Source organism: Ctenopharyngodon idella, chromosome 7 (assembly GCF_019924925.1).
Source record: "Ctenopharyngodon idella isolate HZGC_01 chromosome 7, HZGC01, whole genome shotgun sequence".
NCBI classification, from domain to species: domain Eukaryota; kingdom Metazoa; phylum Chordata; class Actinopteri; order Cypriniformes; family Xenocyprididae; genus Ctenopharyngodon; species Ctenopharyngodon idella.
The window spans coordinates 4125033-4133449 of NC_067226.1; positions in this window are offsets into that span (position 1 = coordinate 4125033).

The window sequence follows — 8417 nt, forward strand, 5'->3', positions numbered from 1 at the left end:
TTTCGTACATCAATTCTTCCGCTATCAATGAAAAAACTATCGTCTAAAGCTAGAAGTGACCATTCTGTCCACCGCAACCAAATATTTGACTTAATAAAGGAAACATGAGCTTAACTGGATTTCTGCAATGCACCACATGGGTTGGTTGCTTGCAGTTGTAAGAATACTGAGATGATCGTTTCTACTGCTATATTACATGTAATGTCTGCCAATGATAATAAAACATTGTGTATAATCATTTTTTATTATTGTAATGTTTTAAGTTCATCACTGATTTACAGTTAAGCCTTAACGGGTGTAATTATCTATAAAAGAAATTAATGTTTTGATCATTTTGATTTATTAAATATTTCAGTATTCTCATAGCTTATTTTATAATATTGCCCCCTTTGCAATTAGATTTAAAAAAAAAAAAAAAAAAAATCCGTGTTGTTGGCTGATTCACTTGTCAGATTGTGTTTGAAGCATGCAATCCAGAATCGTCTGTTTACCTGCACTGTGTACAGTGCACGCTTTTCTTTTTTGTTTTTTTTTTGTTTTGTTTTTTTGGTCTGTGTGTGGGGGTGCACTTTTTCAATTAGCAGACTGTAAGGTTAGTTCATGTGCAAATATCTGTCGCAAATTTCACTTTCAGTGAAAAGCGCATTGATTAAATTCGTTTCAAACCCAGGGCTAAATGTAGGCTAATTGAATTAGCTCAGGTTTAAAGTTTTGGGTCTCGATTTTCAGACTGCCCTCGTGAATGATAAACATAGAGCCATCAGAACCGGCTCCATTTTCACGTCGAACCCTCTTGGATATATATATATATATATATATATATATATATATATATATATTTTTTTTTTTTTTTACATGTTTAGGCTATTATCTCTTGAGTTATTTATGGCTGTCAAATGTCTCACGCACGTGTCTAGGATAATTTCATTGATGTTGCTATGTTTAATAGGCTTTGTGTTACATTTTCATATTTGTTTTATTATGTGTTTTCTAAATTACGTAATTTTTATTTAAGTGAAATAAAGTATAGTATTTAATTCAAAATATGAATATTTGCTAAACTAATTACCTATTTAGTGTTTCAAATATTAATATTTTAAATATTTAAATTGTTTCACTGCTTTTTAAGATAGGCTATATAATCGTACACGATTATGCCAAACTATTGTCGAAAATTTTAATTCATAAATTTAAAATATTCAGTAGGCTAACATAATAGGAAAAAGTGTATTCATTTTCGTATGAACTGCATTTTTAATGTATTTTATAGCCTGTAACTTAATAGATACGGACAAAAAAAAAAAAAAAAGAGCGCCGCTTCATGTTACTCAATATGCTAATTAATTTACCGAATCTAAAATTCATTCTCCTCCTTATGAATCGGTAGTTTTGAACGTCCAGCGATCATATAGCTAATAAACGCGAAGCTGGCGATACAAGCACACACACTGAAGCACTAAAGTCCATCCGTTTTTATTGTCCGCGCATCATGTTAACAATCATTTACACGCTGAATAAAGCAGAACAGATTTAGCCCTCTTTATACATTTTTGTCTAGTCTCTCATGCCCTGCAGAAAAAGCACAGCTGCGCTGGCACAAACAAAACTGGCATCAGATGGAGAATAAAACAGTCGCTTCAAATGAGTGAAGCATCTCTCTAAACCTGCCTCCACATATGGCTCTTGGGCAAGATGAACTAGAAATAGAAGGAGGGTGTGCAGGAATAATGTTATGTTTGCTTCACAAGACAGCTTTCAGGATGCTTGCAGGATGTGGTTGTCCCTGTGGACAGGTATTATATAGCAGACATGATGTCACATGTGAATTTTTACATCAGGTTGTGTGCAGTGTCCTGGCATTTATTGTGGTAGAGATCAGTCGCTCGACAGAGCTGCGTTGTGTATCCTGCGTGTAGAGCATATGCCACAGCAGAACAAATGTGAACCAGCCCCATGCAGTCTGTTTCCAGCCCTTTCTCCATCTGATTGGATATGAAGGGCAGTTAGTCCACTGAAAAGGTGCCTGTAAATTTATATATCACTGTCAGGGCAGATTATTCTGAGCACAGTCTGCCCTCACCTTTCATAAATCATTCCACACATTCAACTGGTTGTTAATTATTTCAGAATTTGCAATCAACAGCATTTTGGGATGATTAATATGATGGCTGATGAGACCGTATGTGTCTGAGTGTTAAAACTGCTGCTTTTGTGTGTATTTGTCATTTAATCTTAAAGGGATAGTTCACCTAAAAATTCTGTTATTAATTAGTCACCCTCATGTTGTTCCAAACCTGCAAGACCTTCGTTCATCTTCGGAACACAAATTACGATATTTTTTTTAATAAAATCCGTGTTTATCTCCCATGAAAGCAACGAAATTGCCACATTCAAGATCCAGAGAAGTAGTAAAGACATTGTTAAAATAGTCAACGTGACTACAGTGGTTCAACCTTAATGTTATGAAGCGTCAAGAATACTTTTTGTATTTTCGCAAAAACAAAACAATAATAATGACTTTATTCAACAATTTCTTTTCTACCCTGTCAGTCTCCTTTAAGTTGACGCAGTGCAGTGCTTCCGTGTTTACGTCAGAACGCCAGCTCAGTATTGGCCGACGCTGTTCATGTGACGCATATGTGTGGAAATTGTTGAATAAAGTTGTTATTTTTGTTTTGTTTTTGTTATTTTCTTGTTGCTTCATAACATTAAGGTTGAACCACTGTAGTCATTTTAACTATTTTAACGATGTCTTTACTACTTCTCTGGACCTTGAATGTGGTAATTTTGTTTCTTTCTATGGGAGATTTAAAAAAAAACAAAAAAAAACCAACCTTGGATTTCATCAAAAATATCTTAATTTGTGTTCTGAAGATGAACGAAGGTTTTGCGGGTGTCGAATGACATAAGGGTGAGTAATTAATAACATAAATTTCATTTTTGGGTGAACTAACACTTTAATAGTATCATATAGTGAATTGTGGAATCACATTTACTCTGCTTTCAAACTCCCTGATTTCATACTCTCTTACAATTAAGTGAAAAATACTGTTTAAAAACGAATAAGTTTGGCTTGAACTAAAAAGTTATTTTCTGCCTGCTTTACAGTTTAACAACTTTGGGAACCTTGTAACGAATGGCATTTAATTCAGAATTCTTATCTTTTTGCAGGAAGTTACTAAAATAATATTTCTTTGCTTTAATCATATGCATTTTACATGCTTTAATCCACACACATATTTGACAAATTTGCCTGCTCTTTATTTGCGAAAATTTAACAAGAACATATTTAGACAATGCAAATTTAATCTAGGTAAATAACATATAATTTTGTATCATTTTACATACACATCTGTTTTGATATATGTAGGCCATCAGTGCTACACTCAGAGTAGTTGGTTTTGCTCTCATGCCCAGCTTCATTCTCTGTAATTGTTTTAAGTACCATACTCCATAAATGCAAGTTATTGCCTAGAACAGAAATATGGCAAATGCAAATGGCTACAGTGAAAGATAACACTCTATTTAAAGTGTCAGCTAAGCCACATATCCACCTGCCCTTAATAATTCAGCGCACTGAGCATGGCATTTTAGCGACTTAATTAATTTGATTTAATTATTGTTTCTTGTTGTCCAATCAAATAATGTTTTATGTGGATTACTTTAAATCAAATACATTTTGTGTAAAACATTCAACCATAGCAAACATTTGCTATTCTTTTTTCCCTTAATTAGTCATTTTTCTTTAACTATTAGCTCTTTTTATTTGTCGTCTCAGCAAGTCTTTAATTAACTGCATCTGTTTTCAGATGTGTCAAATGATTTGTTCAGAAACAATAGAAATTCTTCAGCCTTAACCATGTGTAACATTAAAAGGACAGCTTGGTAGAAATGTTGTCAAATTTGCTGATATATTAAAACTAGAAACTTCTTTGTTTGAGCCACAAGCAACAAACCATATCCCAGTGGTAGCGCGAAAACCCCACAAAAGCCTTGATCCTTGAATTTCACACTGTTTTCTGGGTAAGAATGAAGAAATCTGTGACCTTTTTATCAGCTTTTGCAAAGAGAGTAAAAAATGCATGTTCATTAGATTCATTTAATCACAGTGAGTTCTGGCAACAGCAAAAAATAAATTAAGTTGATATTATTAAAATCATTGCACCAAAAAAGAAATAATACTAATTTAATGACTCATTCTGCCAGATTAATTATTTGCATATTTTGCTCCAAATAATGCAATGTGACCTTGTTCTCTCTAAATTCTTCATGCCTTTTAAAGTCATGGAGCATATAAATGTTACATCTTATTATGGTGCAATTTGTGCAACATGTGCTTTCGTAGGCTTGCACAATATGCTCAAATACTGAGCCTAAAGTCTCAGTTTAAAGAATGTTTTAAGTAGGCCTACATAATCACAAATTGACTCTTATCAGAATACCTGACAATGAAATTTGACAGTTTTAATGATACAAAACCACAAGGTGAAAAAAAGTATTTGCTCAACTAAAGGTAGGGTCAAGAAAATCATAATAAAAAGTCAACCTTTTGACATAAAGATAAAGAATGGATTCAAGCCATGTTATGAATCTTGTATTTATAGACATTGCTCTGTGGAAAACCTTACCATATGTGTACTAGAACTTTTAACTTGCATTTAAAGCATAACAGATTTGCTTCTTATTGTTTGTGGTTTGCGTTGAGGTAAAATAGTGTAGTATGTTGAGATACCACGGGTATTATATTATGATATGCTCTGCCCTCATCTGAACATCTCTTTTACAACATGAGATTTATGACAGATGTGCTCAAAAGCTGACAAATTTAATTCTCCTCTAAATTTAATGCTTGTTGCACCTATTTTTATAATATTTATGCTTTCACTCTGTCATTATCAAGTGTGATACGAAAGGGGTCACCATGTCATCAAATGACCTTTGACAGCATTTTCAATGGAACTTATTTAAGTAAATTTGGGGGGTTATCTATTTCTGTATTTTTCAAAACACATTTAAAAGTTATGGAAGCAGTTTCAAGTTGACCATTGATGGAAATACATTATCGGTCACAGGGGGCACTGGCCTGTGGCAAAGGCAGTGGATGCTTCCGTTTGAAGATGTTAATTTGGTGTGACAAGTGAGTCATAATTGATGGTTTTGTTCATAACAGCAGCTCACAATAACTCACAGTGCAGATGCAGCAAAGACAGACAGCAGGAAAAAACAAGCAAGGAAATGATCTTTGTCATTTTATTTGGAAGAGTCACTTCACGCTTTATTAATCGATTTGGCTGATAACATTAAAGCAGTTCCTCACTTTATTTTAGTACTTGTGAATCACTAGTTTGCCCAGGGCATAGGAAATAGGATGTCATTGTGCTTAAACTGCCCCTATATCCCTGCTTGCATATCTACGAGAGTCCTTAGTATGAAGTGCATCTCTTCCAGAGTCCAAACAGGCCTTAATTCCGAGGCAGTAAACAACACTAATTGGCCATCAAACAAACTTGACATGCGTTTCAGTGTTCAGATGAAGTGCAGGCCCCGTTTTAGTTTTTCATCTGTGAATGTGCATATGTGCAATACACGTCATGCATTCATTCAGAACATGACCCAAATTTGCTATAATTACTTGTGCCAGCTCTGACAGCATATACTTCTGTGTGCTGTTTGATTTGTAATTTATCATAATTTCTGAATCACAGTTAACACCAACAGTTCCCACAGTAATGTGTTTGATTGCGCACATGGATGAAAGCTGCAATGTCAACGTGTTGTGCAGACATCTGTGTCAAATTATATTGGATAATATCAAATAGTACAATGCAAAAATGTGTAACTTATTTCACTTTTTCAAAAAGAGTGTCTTTTATATTTGTGTTTTAGCATAGCTGGTTGCTAAATATAAGATGCCATTTTAGTATATTTTATCAACCTTATCCATAATATAGAATATTTTTAAGTAGAAAAATTCCAAACAAAATATTAAGAAAATGTTTTACAGACTGAATTAAGAAATGATTGTGAACCCTTTATTTCCTGATGGACTTACACTGTTGCTTTTCACACAGTTTACGAAAAACAGCTCTTGTAACTTTGCTCCAGTGAGTGACAGCAGCTCTTGAGGTGATGAATACATGTTAAATAATCCTTTTATTTTATTCTTCTTGTTGAGGTAACGCATGTTAAGCAAATGGTGCTCAAATGATTCTCTCTCTTCTCTTATTATATTTTAAAAGTCTTAAATGTCCATTGGAACTACATGCACTCTAAAAAAAAAAATGCTGGGTCAAAAATAATCCAAGTTGGGTTGAAAATGGACAAAACCAGTGATTGGGTTAAATGTTTGCCCAACCTGCTCGCTAGTTTTATTTAACTCAACTGTAGTTTAAAAATGACTCTATTGCTTGCTTAAAACCCAAATATGAACCCAAAATATGTTGGAAATTAACATTTATTAATAGCCTGTTGATCTTAATGTTGATTATTACTGTTCCCTCTAGTAATTATGTGTCTGATTTTTAATTTCCAACCTATTTTGGGTTCATTTTTAAGCCAGCCATATGTAATTTTTAAAGAATAGTTGAGTTAAATAAAACTGCCCAGCACGTTGGGCAAACATTTAAAGGATTAGTTCACTTTCAAATGAAAATTACCCCAAGCTTTACTCACCCTCAAGCCATCCTAGGTGTATATGACTTTCTTCTTTCTAAAGAACATAATCAGAGAAATAATAATAAATATCTGCTCCGGGGGGTTAAAAAAGGCCTTCTGAAGCCAAGTAAAGTGTAAAAATAACCTATATTTAACAAGTTATAAAGTAAAAAGTTTAGCTACCGCCAGACCGCCTTTCGTATTCAAGTGTAAACTGGCGTCGCGTCAGTTACACTTTTGCCGTAAGTTGAATATGGAAGGTGTAGGACGTAGTTTTTTTTAACTCCACAAGTTTTACACTTTCTTTGGAGTTTAGTTTTGAAGGCATTCTGGCAGAAGCTAAATATTTTACTTCATAACTTGTTAAACATGGATATTTTTTTTTACACAAACGCATTGCTTCGCTTCAGAAGGCCTTTATTAACCCCCCGGAGCCAATCTCCATTTGTGTTCATCAGAAAAAAGAATACACTCAAGAATATACTCATATACACCTTGGATAGCTTGAGGTTGAGTAAAGCTTGGGACAATTTTCATTTGAAAGTGAACTAACATTAATCCTTTAACCCAATCGCTGGGTTTGTCCATTTTCAACCTGACTAGGATTGTTTTTAACCCAGCATTTTTTAGAATGTGGGTTAAAGCAAGTATACATTGTATAGTTTGATCAATATACACTATAGTTCAAAAGTTTAAGGTCTTTTTATTATTATTTCATTAATACTTTTATTCAGCAAGGATGCAATAAATTGATCAAAAGTGACAGTAAAGGCATGTATAATGTTACAAATATCTCTTTTTCAAATAAATTCTGTACTGTTGAACTTTCTTTTCATAAAGAATCTTGAAAAGATGCATCACGGTTTCCAAAAATATTAAGTCGCACAACTTTTTTCAGCATTGGTAATAGAAAGTAATGTTTATTGAGCAGCAAATCAGCATATTAGAAAGATTTCTGAAGGATCATGTGATACTGAAGACTGGAGTAATTACATGTTAAAATATGTATTAAAATAGAAAATTACTTTTAAAAAAGTTATTTTAAATTGTGATACATGCAGCCTTGGTGAGCATAAGAGATTTAAAAAAACAAAAAAACTTACTGTTCAAACACACAAATACATCGAATTACATCAACTTGATGCAAAGTATGCATGTATTAAAGGGATTGTTTACCCAAAAATGTACGTTCTTACATCCTTTAGTCACCCTCATGTCATTCCAAACATGTATGACTTTCTGTATGACTGATAGATTACTAGTGTGATGTTTAGTGTTGTTTTGGTCTCCATTGATGTTCATTGTATGGACAAAAACAATTCTTCATAATATTTTTATGTTTTCTTTTATGTTCTGAGTCATACAGGTTTGGAACGACATGAGAGTGAGTAAAGGTATAAACTGTCCCTTTAACCTGTTTGCCTGTGATAATGTCTCACTGGTAGAGCAGATGTTTAACAACATTTAACATAGGGACTTTACTATGATCAGGAACTGGATTACCCTGGAATCGTTCAAAAGCCTTTTTCCCATCAGAATTCCTATGTGTGAGACGAAGAGAATGCTTGGGAGAGAGGAGCGGAATCTCTGCCATCACCTCTCCATGGTAACCAGATGGTGTTCTTCCACCACAGTCATGCTGTGGTCCTGCTCGTATGCAACATGACGCACAGACTTGGCTGTAGGCTTGTTTATTTCGTTGTGTATATGTTTTGTGGCGGTGTCTGTGCACTCTGAGACTCAACCCCACCAATGCTGAACCC